The sequence below is a fragment of the Pongo abelii genome, chromosome 3 (genome assembly GCF_028885655.2).
Source record: "Pongo abelii isolate AG06213 chromosome 3, NHGRI_mPonAbe1-v2.0_pri, whole genome shotgun sequence".
Lineage (NCBI taxonomy): Eukaryota > Metazoa > Chordata > Mammalia > Primates > Hominidae > Pongo > Pongo abelii.
This window is the reverse complement of record NC_071988.2, coordinates 72663213-72679617: the sequence shown is the minus strand read 5'-3', so window position 1 is coordinate 72679617 and position 16405 is coordinate 72663213.

The window sequence follows — 16405 nt, the reverse complement described above, 5'->3', positions numbered from 1 at the left end:
TTGCAGATTCTACAAAAGGAGTGTTTCAAAACTGCTCTTTCAAAAGGAAGGTTCAAGTCTGTGAGTTGAAGGCACTCATCACAAAGAAGTTTGTGAGAATGCTTCTGTCTACTTGGTATGTGAAGATATTTCCTCTTCCAGCACAGGCCTCCAAAAGCTCCAAACATCCCCTAGCAAATTCTGCAAAAAGAGTGTTTCAAAACTGCGCTCTCCAAAGGAAGAGTCCCCTCCGTGAGTTGAATGCATAAAGCACAGGGTAGTTTCTGAGAACGCTTCCGTCTAGTTTTTAAGGGAAGATATTTCCTTTTCCAGTGTTGGCCTCTCGGCACACCGAGTATCCCCTTGAAGATTCTACTCAAAGAGAGTTTCAAAACTGCTATAGCAAAGGGGAGCTTCAACTCTGTGAGTTGAATGCGCAGGTCACAGAGAAGTTTCTGAGAATGCTTCTCTCTAGTTTTTATGTGAAGCTATTTCCTTTTCCAGCATAGGCCTCAAAGCGTTCCAAGTATCGACTTGCAGATTCTACAAAAAGAGCGTTTCAAAGCTGTTCTATCAAAAGGAAGGTTCAACTCTGTGAGTTGAATGCAGAAAGCACAGGGAAGTCTCTGAGAATGCTTCCGTCTAGGTTCTAAGTGAAGTTATTTCCTTTTCCAGGGTAGGACTCAAAGCACTCCAAATCTCCACTTGCAGATTCTACAAAAAGAGTGTTTCAAAACTGCTCTATCAAAAGGAAGGTTCAACTCGGTGAGTTGAATGCGCACATCGGAAAAGGTTCCTGAGAATGCTTCTGTCTAGTTTTCGTGTGAAGATATTTCCTTTTCCAGCATAGGCATCAAAGCGCCCTAGTGATCCCCTTGCAGATTCCACAAAAAGAGTGTCTCAAAACTCTTCTCTCGAAAGGAAGGTTCGACTCTGTGAGTAGAAGGCGCTCATGGCAAAGAAGTTTCTGAGAAGAGTTCAATCTAGTTTTCATCGTAATGTATGTTCCTTTCCACTAGATGCCGCAATCGCACCAAATATCCACTTGCAGTTTCCACAAGAAGAGTCATGCAGAACCGCTCTACGAAAAGGAATGTTCAACACTGTGAGTTCAATCCCCACGTGACAAAGAAGTTTCGGAGAATGCTTCCGTCTAGTTTGTATGTGAAGATATTTCCTTTTCCAACTCCAGCCTCAACGCGCTCCAAATATCCACTTGCGAATACTACCAAAACGGTGTTTCAAAACTGGTCTATCAAAACGAAGGTTCAACTCTGTGAGTTGAAAGCACTCACCACAAAGAAGTTTGTGAGAATGCTTCCATCTAGTTTTTATGCAATGTTATTTCCTTTTGCAGCGTAGGCCTCAAAGCGCTCCAGTTATCCACTTGCAGACTCTACAAAAAGAGTGTTTCCAAACTGCTCTAGCAAAAAGAAGGCTGAACTCTGTGAGTTGAATGCACAAAGCACAGGGAACTTTCTGAGAATGCCTTTGTCTCGTTTCTACGTGAAGACATTTCCTTTTCCAGCATAGGCCTCAAAGCACTCCATACATCCACCTGAAAATTCTACTAAAAGAGTGTTTCCAAACTTCTCTATCAAAAGGAAGGTTCTACTCTGTGAGTTCAATGCACACATGACCAAGACGTTTCTGAGCATGCTTCTGTCTAGTTTTTCTGTGAAGATATTTCCTTTTCCAGCCGAGGCCTCAAAGCGCTCCACATATCCACTTGCAGATTCTACAAAAAGAGTGTTTCAAAACTGCTCTCTCCAAAGGAAGCTTCAAGTCTGTGCGTTGAATGCCCTCATCGCAAAGAAGTTTCTGAGAATGCTTCTGTCTAGTTTATATGTGAAGATATTTCCTTTTCCAACATAGGCCTCAAAGCGCTCCAAATAAACACTTGCAGATTCTACAAAAGGAGTGTTTCAAAACTGTTCTCTCAAGAGGGACGTTCAAGTCTGTGAGTGGAACGCACTCATCACAAAGAAGTTTCTGAGAATCCATCTGTCTGGTTTCTATGTGATGATATTTCGTTTCCCAGCATTGGCCTCGAAGCGCTCCCAAGATCCTCATTCAGATGCCTGTAAAAGAGTGTTTCAAAACTTCTCTATCAAAAGGAAGGTTCAAGGCTGTGAGTTGAATGCACTCATCACACAGAAGTTTCTGAGAAGGCTTCTGTCTAGTTTCTATGTGAAGATATTTCCCTTTCCATCATAGGCCTCAAATCGCTCCAAATATCCACTTGCAGATGTTACAAAAAGGCTGTTTCCAAACGGCTCTATCAAAAGGCCGGTTCAACTCTGTGAGTTGAATGCACACATCACAAAGAAGTTTCTGAGAATGCTTCTGTCTAGTGTTTATGTGAAGATATTCCCTTTTCCAGCATAGGCCTCAAAGCCCTCCAAATATCCACTTGCAGATTCTACACAAAGTGCGTTTCAGAACTGCTCTATCAAAAGGAAGGTTCAACCCGGTGAGTTGAATGCACACATCGCAAAGATGTTTCTGAGAATGCTTCTGTCTAGTTTTTAGGTGAAGATATTTCATTTCCCAGCAAAGGCCTCAAAAGGCTCCAAATATCCACTTGCAGATTCTACAAAAGGAGTGTTTCAAAACTGCTCTTTCAAAAGGAAGGTTCAAGTCTGTGAGTTGAAGGCACTCATCACAAAGAAGTTTGTGAGAATGCTTCTGTCTACTTGGTATGTGAAGATATTTCCTCTTCCAGCACAGGCCTCCAAAAGCTCCAAACATCCCCTAGCAAATTCTGCAAAAAGAGTGTTTCAAAACTGCGCTCTCCAAAGGAAGAGTCCCCTCCGTGAGTTGAATGCATAAAGCACAGGGTAGTTTCTGAGAACGCTTCCGTCTAGTTTTTAAGGGAAGATATTTCCTTTTCCAGTGTTGGCCTCTCGGCACACCGACTATCCCCTTGAAGATTCTACTCAAAGAGAGTTTCAAAACTGCTATAGCAAAGGGGAGCTTCAACTCTGTGAGTTGAATGCGCAGGTCACAGAGAAGTTTCTGAGAATGCTTCTCTCTAGTTTTTATGTGAAGCTATTTCCTTTTCCAGCATAGGCCTCAAAGCGTTCCAAGTATCGACTTGCAGATTCTACAAAAAGAGCGTTTCAAAGCTGTTCTATCAAAAGGAAGGTTCAACTCTGTGAGTTGAATGCAGAAAGCACAGGGAAGTCTCTGAGAATGCTTCCGTCTAGGTTCTAAGTGAAGTTATTTCCTTTTCCAGGGTAGGACTCAAAGCACTCCAAATCTCCACTTGCAGATTCTACAAAAAGAGTGTTTAAAAACTGCTCTATCAAAAGGAAGGTTCAACTCGGTGAGTTGAATGCGCACATCGGAAAAGGTTCCTGAGAATGCTTCTGTCTAGTTTTCGTGTGAAGATATTTCCTTTTCCAGCATAGGCATCAAAGCGCCCTAGTGATCCCCTTGCAGATTCCACAAAAAGAGTGTCTCAAAACTCTTCTCTCGAAAGGAAGGTTCGACTCTGTGAGTAGAAGGCGCTCATGGCAAAGAAGTTTCTGAGAAGAGTTCAATCTAGTTTTCATCGTAATGTATGTTCCTTTCCACTAGATGCCGCAATCGCACCAAATATCCACTTGCAGTTTCCACAAGAAGAGTCATGCAGAACCGCTCTACGAAAAGGAATGTTCAATACTGTGAGTTCAATCCCCACGTGACAAAGAAGTTTCGGAGAATGCTTCCGTCTAGTTTGTATGTGAAGATATTTCCTTTTCCAACTCCAGCCTCAACGCGCTCCAAATATCCACTTGCGAATACTACCAAAACGGTGTTTCAAAACTGGTCTATCAAAACGAAGGTTCAACTCTGTGAGTTGAAAGCACTCACCACAAAGAAGTTTGTGAGAATGCTTCCATCTAGTTTTTATGCAATGTTATTTCCTTTTGCAGCGTAGGCCTCAAAGCGCTCCAATTATCCACTTGCAGACTCTACAAAAAGAGTGTTTCCAAACTGCTCTAGCAAAAAGAAGGCTGAACTCTGTGAGTTGAATGCACAAAGCACAGGGAACTTTCTGAGAATGCCTTTGTCTCGTTTCTACGTGAAGACATTTCCTTTTCCAGCATAGGCCTCAAAGCACTCCATACATCCACCTGAAGATTCTACTAAAAGAGTGTTTCCAAACTTCTCTATCAAAAGGAAGGTTCTACTCTGTGAGTTCAATGCACCCATGACCAAGACGTTTCTGAGCATGCTTCTGTCTAGTTTTTCTGTGAAGATATTTCCTTTTCCAGCCGAGGCCTCAAAGCGCTCCACATATCCACTTGCAGATTCTACCAAAAGAGTGTTTCAAAACTGCTCTTTCCAAAGGAAGCTTCAAGTCTGTGCGTTGAATGCCCTCATCGCAAAGAAGTTTCTGAGAATGCTTCTGTCTAGTTTATATGTGAAGATATTTCCTTTTCCAACATAGGCCTCAAAGCGCTCCAAATAAACACTTGCAGATTCTACAAAAGGAGTGTTTCAAAACTGTTCTCTCAAGAGGGACGTTCAAGTCTGTGAGTGGAACGCACTCATCACAAAGAAGTTTCTGAGAATCCATCTGTCTGGTTTCTATGTGATGATATTTCGTTTCCCAGCATTGGCCTCGAAGCGCTCCCAAGATCCTCATTCAGATGCCTGTAAAAGAGTGTTTCAAAACTTCTCTATCAAAAGGAAGGTTCAAGCCTGTGAGTTGAATGCACTCATCACACAGAAGTTTCTGAGAAGGCTTCTGTCTAGTTTCTATGTGAAGATATTTCCCTTTCCATCATAGGCCTCAAATCGCTCCAAATATCCACTTGCAGATGTTACAAAAAGGCTGTTTCCAAACGGCTCTATCAAAAGGCCGGTTCAACTCTGTGAGTTGAATGCACACATCACAAAGAAGTTTCTGAGAATGCTTCTGTCTAGTGTTTATGTGAAGATATTCCCTTTTCCAGCATAGGCCTCAAAGCCCTCCAAATATCCACTTGCAGATTCTACACAAAGTGCGTTTCAGAACTGCTCTATCAAAAGGAAGGTTCAACCCTGTGAGTTGAATGCACACATCGCAAAGATGTTTCTGAGAATGCTTCTGTCTAGTTTTTAGGTGAAGATATTTCATTTCCCAGCAAAGGCCTCAAAACGCTCCAAATATCCACTTGCAGATTCTACAAAAGGAGTGTTTCAAAACTGCTCTTTCAAAAGGAAGGTTCAAGTCTGTGAGTTGAAGGCACTCATCACAAAGAAGTTTGTGAGAATGCTTCTGTCTACTTGGTATGTGAAGATATTTCCTCTTCCAGCACAGGCCTCCAAAAGCTCCAAACATCCCCTAGCAAATTCTGCAAAAAGAGTGTTTCAAAACTGCGCTCTCCAAAGGAAGAGTCCCCTCCGTGAGTTGAATGCATAAAGCACAGGGTAGTTTCTGAGAACGCTTCCGTCTAGTTTTTAAGGGAAGATATTTCCTTTTCCAGTGTTGGCCTCTCGGCACACCGACTATCCCCTTGAAGATTCTACTCAAAGAGAGTTTCAAAACTGCTATAGCAAAGGGGAGCTTCAACTCTGTGAGTTGAATGCGCAGGTCACAGAGAAGTTTCTGAGAATGCTTCTCTCTAGTTTTTATGTGAAGCTATTTCCTTTTCCAGCATAGGCCTCAAAGCGTTCCAAGTATCGACTTGCAGATTCTACAAAAAGAGCGTTTCAAAGCTGTTCTATCAAAAGGAAGGTTCAACTCTGTGAGTTGAATGCAGAAAGCACAGGGAAGTCTCTGAGAATGCTTCCGTCTAGGTTCTAAGTGAAGTTATTTCCTTTTCCAGGGTAGGACTCAAAGCACTCCAAATCTCCACTTGCAGATTCTACAAAAAGAGTGTTTCAAAACTGCTCTATCAAAAGGAAGGTTCAACTCGGTGAGTTGAATGCGCACATCAGAAAATGTTCCTGAGAATGCTTCTGTCTAGTTTTCGTGTGAAGATATTTCCTTTTCCAGCATAGGCATCAAAGCGCCCTAGTGATCCCCTTGCAGATTCCACAAAAAGAGTGTCTCAAAACCCTTCTCTCGAAAGGAAGGTTCGACTCTGTGAGTAGAAGGCGCTCATCGCAAAGAAGTTTCTGAGAAGAGTTCAATCTAGTTTTCATCGTAATGTATGTTCCTTTCCACTAGATGCCGCAATCGCACCAAATATCCACTTGCAGTTTCCACAAGAAGAGTCATGTAGAACCGCTCTACGAAAAGGAATGTTCAATACTGTGAGTTCAATCCCCACGTGACAAAGAAGTTTCGGAGAATGCTTCCGTCTAGTTTGTATGTGAAGATATTTCCTTATCCAACTCCAGCCTCAACGCGCTCCAAATATCCACTTGCGAATACTACCAAAACGGTGTTTCAAAACTGGTCTATCAAAACGAAGGTTCAACTCTGTGAGTTGAAAGCACTCACCACAAAGAAGTTTGTGAGAATGCTTCCATCTAGTTTTTATGCAATGTTATTTCCTTTTGCAGCGTAGGCCTCAAAGCGCTCCAATTATCCACTTGCAGACTCTACAAAAAGAGTGTTTCCAAACTGCTCTAGCAAAAAGAAGGCTGAACTCTGTGAGTTGAATGCACAAAGCACAGGGAACTTTCTGAGAATGCCTTTGTCTCGTTTCTACGTGAAGACATTTCCTTTTCCAGCATAGGCCTCAAAGCACTCCATACATCCACCTGAAGATTCTACTAAAAGAGTGTTTCCAAACTTCTCTATCAAAAGGAAGGTTCTACTCTGTGAGTTCAATGCACACATGACCAAGACGTTTCTGAGCATGCTTCTGTCTAGTTTTTCTGTGAAGATATTTCCTTTTCCATCCGAGGCCTCAAAGCGCTCCACATATCCACTTGCAGATTCTACCAAAAGAGTGTTTCAAAACTGCTCTTTCCAAAGGAAGCTTCAAGTCTGTGCGTTGAATGCCCTCATCGCAAAGAAGTTTCTGAGAATGCTTCTGTCTAGTTTATATGTGAAGATATTTCCTTTTCCAACATAGGCCTCAAAGCGCTCCAAATAAACACTTGCAGATTCTACAAAAGGAGTGTTTCAAAACTGTTCTCTCAAGAGGGACGTTCAAGTCTGTGAGTGGAACGCACTCATCACAAAGAAGTTTCTGAGAATCCATCTGTCTGGTTTCTATGTGATGATATTTCGTTTCCCAGCATTGGCCTCGAAGCGCTCCCAAGATCCTCATTCAGATGCCTGTAAAAGAGTGTTTCAAAACTTCTCTATCAAAAGGAAGGTTCAAGCCTGTGAGTTGAATGCACTCATCACACAGAAGTTTCTGAGAAGGCTTCTGTCTAGTTTCTATGTGAAGATATTTCCCTTTCCATCATAGGCCTCAAATCGCTCCAAATATCCACTTGCAGATGTTACAAAAAGGCTGTTTCCAAACGGCTCTATCAAAAGGCCGGTTCAACTCTGTGAGTTGAATGCACACATCACAAAGAAGTTTCTGAGAATGCTTCTGTCTAGTGTTTATGTGAAGATATTCCCTTTTCCAGCATAGGCCTCAAAGCCCTCCAAGTATCCACTTGCAGATTCTACACAAAGTGCGTTTCAGAACTGCTCTATCAAAAGGAAGGTTCAACCCTGTGAGTTGAATGCACACATCGCAAAGATGTTTCTGAGAATGCTTCTGTCTAGTTTTTAGGTGAAGATATTTCATTTCCCAGCAAAGGCCTCAAAACGCTCCAAATATCCACTTGCAGATTCTACAAAAGGAGTGTTTCAAAACTGCTCTTTCAAAAGGAAGGTTCAAGTCTGTGAGTTGAAGGCACTCATCACAAAGAAGTTTGTGAGAATGCTTCTGTCTACTTGGTATGTGAAGATATTTCCTCTTCCAGCACAGGCCTCCAAAAGCTCCAAACATCCCCTAGCAAATTCTGCAAAAAGAGTGTTTCAAAACTGCGCTCTCCAAAGGAAGAGTCCCCTCCGTGAGTTGAATGCATAAAGCACAGGGTAGTTTCTGAGAACGCTTCCGTCTAGTTTTTAAGGGAAGATATTTCCTTTTCCAGTGTTGGCCTCTCGGCACACCGACTATCCCCTTGAAGATTCTACTCAAAGAGAGTTTCAAAACTGCTATAGCAAAGGGGAGCTTCAACTCTGTGAGTTGAATGCGCAGGTCACAGAGAAGTTTCTGAGAATGCTTCTCTCTAGTTTTTATGTGAAGCTATTTCCTTTTCCAGCATAGGCCTCAAAGCGTTCCAAGTATCGACTTGCAGATTCTACAAAAAGAGCGTTTCAAAGCTGTTCTATCAAAAGGAAGGTTCAACTCTGTGAGTTGAATGCAGAAAGCACAGGGAAGTCTCTGAGAATGCTTCCGTCTAGGTTCTAAGTGAAGTTATTTCCTTTTCCAGGGTAGGACTCAAAGCACTCCAAATCTCCACTTGCAGATTCTACAAAAAGAGTGTTTCAAAACTGCTCTATCAAAAGGAAGGTTCAACTCGGTGAGTTGAATGCGCACATCGGAAAAGGTTCCTGAGAATGCTTCTGTCTAGTTTTCGTGTGAAGATATTTCCTTTTCCAGCATAGGCATCAAAGCGCCCTAGTGATCCCCTTGCAGATTCCACAAAAAGAGTGTCTCAAAACTCTTCTCTCGAAAGGAAGGTTCGACTCTGTGAGTAGAAGGCACTCATCGCAAAGAAGTTTCTGAGAAGAGTTCAATCTAGTTTTCATCGTAATGTATGTTCCTTTCCACTAGATGCCGCAATCGCACCAAATATCCACTTGCAGTTTCCACAAGAAGAGTCATGCAGAACCGCTCTACGAAAAGGAATGTTCAACACTGTGAGTTCAATCCCCACGTGACAAAGAAGTTTCGGAGAATGCTTCCGTCTAGTTTGTATGTGAAGATATTTCCTTTTCCAACTCCAGCCTCAACGCGCTCCAAATATCCACTTGCGAATACTACCAAAACGGTGTTTCAAAACTGGTCTATCAAAACGAAGGTTCAACTCTGTGAGTTGAAAGCACTCACCACAAAGAAGTTTGTGAGAATGCTTCCATCTAGTTTTTATGCAATGTTATTTCCTTTTGCAGCGTAGGCCTCAAAGCGCTCCAATTATCCACTTGCAGACTCTACAAAAAGAGTGTTTCCAAACTGCTCTAGCAAAAAGAAGGCTGAACTCTGTGAGTTGAATGCACAAAGCACAGGGAACTTTCTGAGAATGCCTTTGTCTCGTTTCTACGTGAAGACATTTCCTTTTCCAGCATAGGCCTCAAAGCACTCCATACATCCACCTGAAGATTCTACTAAAAGAGTGTTTCCAAACTTCTCTATCAAAAGGAAGGTTCTACTCTGTGAGTTCAATGCACCCATGACCAAGACGTTTCTGAGCATGCTTCTGTCTAGTTTTTCTGTGAAGATATTTCCTTTTCCAGCCGAGGCCTCAAAGCGCTCCACATATCCACTTGCAGATTCTACCAAAAGAGTGTTTCAAAACTGCTCTTTCCAAAGGAAGCTTCAAGTCTGTGCGTTGAATGCCCTCATCGCAAAGAAGTTTCTGAGAATGCTTCTGTCTAGTTTATATGTGAAGATATTTCCTTTTCCAACATAGGCCTCAAAGCGCTCCAAATAAACACTTGCAGATTCTACAAAAGGAGTGTTTCAAAACTGTTCTCTCAAGAGGGACGTTCAAGTCTGTGAGTGGAACGCACTCATCACAAAGAAGTTTCTGAGAATCCATCTGTCTGGTTTCTATGTGATGATATTTCGTTTCCCAGCATTGGCCTCGAAGCGCTCCCAAGATCCTCATTCAGATGCCTCTAAAAGAGTGTTTCAAAACTTCTCTATCAAAAGGAAGGTTCAAGCCTGTGAGTTGAATGCACTCATCACACAGAAGTTTCTGAGAAGGCTTCTGTCTAGTTTCTATGTGAAGATATTTCCCTTTCCATCATAGGCCTCAAATCGCTCCAAATATCCACTTGCAGATGTTACAAAAAGGCTGTTTCCAAACGGCTCTATCAAAAGGCCGGTTCAACTCTGTGAGTTGAATGCACACATCACAAAGAAGTTTCTGAGAATGCTTCTGTCTAGTGTTTATGTGAAGATATTCCCTTTTCCAGCATAGGCCTCAAAGCCCTCCAAGTATCCACTTGCAGATTCTACACAAAGTGCGTTTCAGAACTGCTCTATCAAAAGGAAGGTTCAACCCTGTGAGTTGAATGCACACATCGCAAAGATGTTTCTGAGAATGCTTCTGTCTAGTTTTTAGGTGAAGATATTTCATTTCCCAGCAAAGGCCTCAAAACGCTCCAAATATCCACTTGCAGATTCTACAAAAGGAGTGTTTCAAAACTGCTCTTTCAAAAGGAAGGTTCAAGTCTGTGAGTTGAAGGCACTCATCACAAAGAAGTTTGTGAGAATGCTTCTGTCTACTTGGTATGTGAAGATATTTCCTCTTCCAGCACAGGCCTCCAAAAGCTCCAAACATCCCCTAGCAAATTCTGCAAAAAGAGTGTTTCAAAACTGCGCTCTCCAAAGGAAGAGTCCCCTCCGTGAGTTGAATGCATAAAGCACAGGGTAGTTTCTGAGAACGCTTCCGTCTAGTTTTTAAGGGAAGATATTTCCTTTTCCAGTGTTGGCCTCTCGGCACACCGAATATCCCCTTGAAGATTCTACTCAAAGAGAGTTTCAAAACTGCTATAGCAAAGGGGAGCTTCAACTCTGTGAGTTGAATGCGCAGGTCACAGAGAAGTTTCTGAGAATGCTTCTCTCTAGTTTTTATGTGAAGCTATTTCCTTTTCCAGCATAGGCCTCAAAGCGTTCCAAGTATCGACTTGCAGATTCTACAAAAAGAGCGTTTCAAAGCTGTTCTATCAAAAGGAAGGTTCAACTCTGTGAGTTGAATGCAGAAAGCACAGGGAAGTCTCTGAGAATGCTTCCGTCTAGGTTCTAAGTGAAGTTATTTCCTTTTCCAGGGTAGGACTCAAAGCACTCCAAATCTCCACTTGCAGATTCTACAAAAAGAGTGTTTCAAAACTGCTCTATCAAAAGGAAGGTTCAACTCGGTGAGTTGAATGCGCACATCGGAAAAGGTTCCTGAGAATGCTTCTGTCTAGTTTTCGTGTGAAGATATTTCCTTTTCCAGCATAGGCATCAAAGCGCCCTAGTGATCCCCTTGCAGATTCCACAAAAAGAGTGTCTCAAAACTCTTCTCTCGAAAGGAAGGTTCGACTCTGTGAGTAGAAGGCACTCATCGCAAAGAAGTTTCTGAGAAGAGTTCAATCTAGTTTTCATCGTAATGTATGTTCCTTTCCACTAGATGCCGCAATCGCACCAAATATCCACTTGCAGTTTCCACAAGAAGAGTCATGCAGAACCGCTCTACGAAAAGGAATGTTCAACACTGTGAGTTCAATCCCCACGTGACAAAGAAGTTTCGGAGAATGCTTCCGTCTAGTTTGTATGTGAAGATATTTCCTTTTCCAACTCCAGCCTCAACGCGCTCCAAATATCCACTTGCGAATACTACCAAAACGGTGTTTCAAAACTGGTCTATCAAAACGAAGGTTCAACTCTGTGAGTTGAAAGCACTCACCACAAAGAAGTTTGTGAGAATGCTTCCATCTAGTTTTTATGCAATGTTATTTCCTTTTGCAGCGTAGGCCTCAAAGCGCTCCAATTATCCACTTGCAGACTCTACAAAAAGAGTGTTTCCAAACTGCTCTAGCAAAAAGAAGGCTGAACTCTGTGAGTTGAATGCACAAAGCACAGGGAACTTTCTGAGAATGCCTTTGTCTCGTTTCTACGTGAAGACATTTCCTTTTCCAGCATAGGCCTCAAAGCACTCCATACATCCACCTGAAGATTCTACTAAAAGAGTGTTTCCAAACTTCTCTATCAAAAGGAAGGTTCTACTCTGTGAGTTCAATGCACCCATGACCAAGACGTTTCTGAGCATGCTTCTGTCTAGTTTTTCTGTGAAGATATTTCCTTTTCCAGCCGAGGCCTCAAAGCGCTCCACATATCCACTTGCAGATTCTACCAAAAGAGTGTTTCAAAACTGCTCTTTCCAAAGGAAGCTTCAAGTCTGTGCGTTGAATGCCCTCATCGCAAAGAAGTTTCTGAGAATGCTTCTGTCTAGTTTATATGTGAAGATATTTCCTTTTCCAACATAGGCCTCAAAGCGCTCCAAATAAACACTTGCAGATTCTACAAAAGGAGTGTTTCAAAACTGTTCTCTCAAGAGGGACGTTCAAGTCTGTGAGTGGAACGCACTCATCACAAAGAAGTTTCTGAGAATCCATCTGTCTGGTTTCTATGTGATGATATTTCGTTTCCCAGCATTGGCCTCGAAGCGCTCCCAAGATCCTCATTCAGATGCCTCTAAAAGAGTGTTTCAAAACTTCTCTATCAAAAGGAAGGTTCAAGCCTGTGAGTTGAATGCACTCATCACACAGAAGTTTCTGAGAAGGCTTCTGTCTAGTTTCTATGTGAAGATATTTCCCTTTCCATCATAGGCCTCAAATCGCTCCAAATATCCACTTGCAGATGTTACAAAAAGGCTGTTTCCAAACGGCTCTATCAAAAGGCCGGTTCAACTCTGTGAGTTGAATGCACACATCACAAAGAAGTTTCTGAGAATGCTTCTGTCTAGTGTTTATGTGAAGATATTCCCTTTTCCAGCATAGGCCTCAAAGCCCTCCAAGTATCCACTTGCAGATTCTACACAAAGTGCGTTTCAGAACTGCTCTATCAAAAGGAAGGTTCAACCCTGTGAGTTGAATGCACACATCGCAAAGATGTTTCTGAGAATGCTTCTGTCTAGTTTTTAGGTGAAGATATTTCATTTCACAGCAAAGGCCTCAAAACGCTCCAAATATCCACTTGCAGATTCTACAAAAGGAGTGTTTCAAAACTGCTCTTTCAAAAGGAAGGTTCAAGTCTGTGAGTTGAAGGCACTCATCACAAAGAAGTTTGTGAGAATGCTTCTGTCTACTTGGTATGTGAAGATATTTCCTCTTCCAGCACAGGCCTCCAAAAGCTCCAAACATCCCCTAGCAAATTCTGCAAAAAGAGTGTTTCAAAACTGCGCTCTCCAAAGGAAGAGTCCCCTCCGTGAGTTGAATGCATAAAGCACAGGGTAGTTTCTGAGAACGCTTCCGTCTAGTTTTTAAGGGAAGATATTTCCTTTTCCAGTGTTGGCCTCTCGGCACACCGAATATCCCCTTGAAGATTCTACTCAAAGAGAGTTTCAAAACTGCTATAGCAAAGGGGAGCTTCAACTCTGTGAGTTGAATGCGCAGGTCACAGAGAAGTTTCTGAGAATGCTTCTCTCTAGTTTTTATGTGAAGCTATTTCCTTTTCCAGCATAGGCCTCAAAGCGTTCCAAGTATCGACTTGCAGATTCTACAAAAAGAGCGTTTCAAAGCTGTTCTATCAAAAGGAAGGTTCAACTCTGTGAGTTGAATGCAGAAAGCACAGGGAAGTCTCTGAGAATGCTTCCGTCTAGGTTCTAAGTGAAGTTATTTCCTTTTCCAGGGTAGGACTCAAAGCACTCCAAATCTCCACTTGCAGATTCTACAAAAAGAGTGTTTCAAAACTGCTCTATCAAAAGGAAGGTTCAACTCGGTGAGTTGAATGCGCACATCGGAAAAGGTTCCTGAGAATGCTTCTGTCTAGTTTTCGTGTGAAGATATTTCCTTTTCCAGCATAGGCATCAAAGCGCCCTAGTGATCCCCTTGCAGATTCCACAAAAAGAGTGTCTCAAAACTCTTCTCTCGAAAGGAAGGTTCGACTCTGTGAGTAGAAGGCACTCATCGCAAAGAAGTTTCTGAGAAGAGTTCAATCTAGTTTTCATCGTAATGTATGTTCCTTTCCACTAGATGCCGCAATCGCACCAAATATCCACTTGCAGTTTCCACAAGAAGAGTCATGCAGAACCGCTCTACGAAAAGGAATGTTCAACACTGTGAGTTCAATCCCCACGTGACAAAGAAGTTTCGGAGAATGCTTCCGTCTAGTTTGTATGTGAAGATATTTCCTTTTCCAACTCCAGCCTCAACGCGCTCCAAATATCCACTTGCGAATACTACCAAAACGGTGTTTCAAAACTGGTCTATCAAAACGAAGGTTCAACTCTGTGAGTTGAAAGCACTCACCACAAAGAAGTTTGTGAGAATGCTTCCATCTAGTTTTTATGCAATGTTATTTCCTTTTGCAGCGTAGGCCTCAAAGCGCTCCAATTATCCACTTGCAGACTCTACAAAAAGAGTGTTTCCAAACTGCTCTAGCAAAAAGAAGGCTGAACTCTGTGAGTTGAATGCACAAAGCACAGGGAACTTTCTGAGAATGCCTTTGTCTCGTTTCTACGTGAAGACATTTCCTTTTCCAGCATAGGCCTCAAAGCACTCCATACATCCACCTGAAGATTCTACTAAAAGAGTGTTTCCAAACTTCTCTATCAAAAGGAAGGTTCTACTCTGTGAGTTCAATGCACCCATGACCAAGACGTTTCTGAGCATGCTTCTGTCTAGTTTTTCTGTGAAGATATTTCCTTTTCCAGCCGAGGCCTCAAAGCGCTCCACATATCCACTTGCAGATTCTACCAAAAGAGTGTTTCAAAACTGCTCTTTCCAAAGGAAGCTTCAAGTCTGTGCGTTGAATGCCCTCATCGCAAAGAAGTTTCTGAGAATGCTTCTGTCTAGTTTATATGTGAAGATATTTCCTTTTCCAACATAGGCCTCAAAGCGCTCCAAATAAACACTTGCAGATTCTACAAAAGGAGTGTTTCAAAACTGTTCTCTCAAGAGGGACGTTCAAGTCTGTGAGTGGAACGCACTCATCACAAAGAAGTTTCTGAGAATCCATCTGTCTGGTTTCTATGTGATGATATTTCGTTTCCCAGCATTGGCCTCGAAGCGCTCCCAAGATCCTCATTCAGATGCCTCTAAAAGAGTGTTTCAAAACTTCTCTATCAAAAGGAAGGTTCAAGCCTGTGAGTTGAATGCACTCATCACACAGAAGTTTCTGAGAAGGCTTCTGTCTAGTTTCTATGTGAAGATATTTCCCTTTCCATCATAGGCCTCAAATCGCTCCAAATATCCACTTGCAGATGTTACAAAAAGGCTGTTTCCAAACGGCTCTATCAAAAGGCCGGTTCAACTCTGTGAGTTGAATGCACACATCACAAAGAAGTTTCTGAGAATGCTTCTGTCTAGTGTTTATGTGAAGATATTCCCTTTTCCAGCATAGGCCTCAAAGCCCTCCAAGTATCCACTTGCAGATTCTACACAAAGTGCGTTTCAGAACTGCTCTATCAAAAGGAAGGTTCAACCCTGTGAGTTGAATGCACACATCGCAAAGATGTTTCTGAGAATGCTTCTGTCTAGTTTTTAGGTGAAGATATTTCATTTCCCAGCAAAGGCCTCAAAACGCTCCAAATATCCACTTGCAGATTCTACAAAAGGAGTGTTTCAAAACTGCTCTTTCAAAAGGAAGGTTCAAGTCTGTGAGTTGAAGGCACTCATCACAAAGAAGTTTGTGAGAATGCTTCTGTCTACTTGGTATGTGAAGATATTTCCTCTTCCAGCACAGGCCTCCAAAAGCTCCAAACATCCCCTAGCAAATTCTGCAAAAAGAGTGTTTCAAAACTGCGCTCTCCAAAGGAAGAGTCCCCTCCGTGAGTTGAATGCATAAAGCACAGGGTAGTTTCTGAGAACGCTTCCGTCTAGTTTTTAAGGGAAGATATTTCCTTTTCCAGTGTTGGCCTCTCGGCACACCGAATATCCCCTTGAAGATTCTACTCAAAGAGAGTTTCAAAACTGCTATAGCAAAGGGGAGCTTCAACTCTGTGAGTTGAATGCGCAGGTCACAGAGAAGTTTCTGAGAATGCTTCTCTCTAGTTTTTATGTGAAGCTATTTCCTTTTCCAGCATAGGCCTCAAAGCGTTCCAAGTATCGACTTGCAGATTCTACAAAAAGAGCGTTTCAAAGCTGTTCTATCAAAAGGAAGGTTCAACTCTGTGAGTTGAATGCAGAAAGCACAGGGAAGTCTCTGAGAATGCTTCCGTCTAGGTTCTAAGTGAAGTTATTTCCTTTTCCAGGGTAGGACTCAAAGCACTCCAAATCTCCACTTGCAGATTCTACAAAAAGAGTGTTTCAAAACTGCTCTATCAAAAGGAAGGTTCAACTCGGTGAGTTGAATGCGCACATCGGAAAAGGTTCCTGAGAATGCTTCTGTCTAGTTTTCGTGTGAAGATATTTCCTTTTCCAGCATAGGCATCAAAGCGCCCTAGTGATCCCCTTGCAGATTCCACAAAAAGAGTGTCTCAAAACTCTTCTCTCGAAAGGAAGGTTCGACTCTGTGAGTAGAAAGCACTCATCGCAAAGAAGTTTCTGAGAAGAGTTCAATCTAGTTTTCATCGTAATGTATGTTCCTTTCCACTAGATGCCGCAATCGCACCAAATATCCACTTG